Below are 2,033 nucleotides of genomic sequence, written 5' to 3'. Positions count from 1 at the left end.
GGCGCTGCGGCGTCGGAGGAAAGCCGGAGGCGGCCCGCTGCCGGCAGCCCCTGCGCCTCCTGCGGGGTGGGGCGGGGGCTGCCCGCGGCACGCACGGGCTCGGGACCCTTCCCGCCCCCCCGCGGATCCCGTCGGTCGCTCGGCCCCAGCCCCAGCCTCGGCCCCGGCCCGGCAGGAGGCGCTGTCTGTTCCGCGCACTGCAGCTGGGCTGGGGCCGGGCGGCGCGAGGGCGGAGCCAGTGCATGCGCACCCCGCCCCGAGAGCGGTGCGTGTGTTGGGCCGCGATTTAGCGACGCCCAACGACAGGGACGGGATGACCCTGGCGACCAGCCCGCCGGGGCCGGGGCCGGGGCATGCGGGGGACCCGCGCCGACAGCTCCGGCTCGCGGGGGCAGCCCGCAGCCGCACTGCAGGAAGCGACTCGGGTCCCTGGTGCGAGCCAGACGGAGCGCGGCCCACCCGGGCGGCGCAGGGTCGACCGCGGCTCCGTTGCCAGGCGCCTGGTGGAGACGGGGCCGGCGGGCCCGGGAGCCGGGAGTGAAACCCCAGCCGGGCACGAGCAGAAGGGGTCCAGGGAGCACGATGCTCGAGGCAAGGCTGTAATCTCAAAGACCTGGCACGGGGAATAACGGCCGGAAATTAGACAAATCATCAGTGGAGCCCAGTTCTGGAGCAGCCTTCCAGTAGGAAAAGTAGGGACCAAAAAAGCTTTGTGCCTTTAAGATGGAGCTTTATGCGTTTTGGAAGAGAGGTGTATAAGACACAGGACTCATTTTGATGACTTGAGGCCCTTGCACCCAGGACTCTTTGGTCCCAGGATGCCAGGGGCTTCAACTGAGAGAGGCAAATTTACCATACCCTTGAGGAACCTGGGGACTGCAGGACAGAAAATTAGGTCACATACATGTGATAAATGGATATTGTTCTTGCCTGGATTTTTTAAGGAAATTACAGATTGATTATAATGTTCATCCTCGTAGAAGATATTTTGACTGAAGGAACATGAAGCCTGAGACAGAGTTAACTCTGAGATAGAAGCTAGTCTCTCAACAGTAGCTCCGACTTTTAGAGAACGGCTTCTATTTCTGTTTATTGCACAATGGGTGGATACATAGCTTGGCAGCAGTGCTGCTAAGAAGGATCTTGGGTTTCTGGTGGATCACAAAGCCAGCATGAGTCAGCAACGTGATGCTGTCATAAAAACAAATTAAATATTGATTATATGAACAGAAGCACTGTATGCAAGACACAAAAGGTGATAGTTCAACTGTGCTCCATGCCGACTAGGCTTCTAGGTGCAGTGTTATAAGACTGATATGGAGGAACTAGAGAACATCAAAAGATGACCAGCAAAGGGGATGGAGTGTAAAACACATGGAGGAAGGCTGTAGGAACTAGGTATTTTTAGTTTGGAGGGAAGAGGTTGAGGGGCAGGCAACCGCTCACAAATATCCGAAAGGCTGCCATAAAGATGGAGATATTGCTCTGCCCTCATGGGGGGCAGGTCACATGGCAATGACGGTGGTTTTCAACCTCATTAGACTCAAGGAACCCATCAGAAAATGCCAGCTTTTAGCTTTCACTTGATTCTTGACTACAGAAAAATAACGGAGCAATTCTTCTGTTGCAAAGAACTCAGAAAGACCACAGCAGGGCAGAACATGGATGACACAATGGATTCCTGTTCCAAATCTCTGGTTTCATCCTGCAAGTCTTGTGCAGGTGCTAATATTAGGCAGCACCCTGTCGCATCCTTAAAAAGATCTCATGGCATCCTGGTTGAGAATCAGCGGCTTATAGCAGAGCAGTTCTAGATCCAATCTCAGGAAAGGCTTCCAGACTATCACAACGGTACGGCAATGGAATAAGATAAGATACCTGGGGAAAAATAGAATCTCCTTCATTGGAGGCTTTTAAGAGGAGGCTGGATAGGCCTTGGGATTGGACAGTTAAGCAGTAATGATTCCCTCACTTGTGTACTGGGTCAAATTGGATAGAAGTCTTGGAGTTCCCCTTCAATCCCATTATTTTAA

The sequence above is a fragment of the Crocodylus porosus genome, unplaced genomic scaffold (genome assembly GCF_001723895.1).
Source record: "Crocodylus porosus isolate Cpor-Errol unplaced genomic scaffold, CroPor_comp1, whole genome shotgun sequence".
NCBI lineage: Eukaryota > Metazoa > Chordata > Crocodylia > Crocodylidae > Crocodylus > Crocodylus porosus.
Note: the sequence above shows the minus strand (reverse complement) of the source record.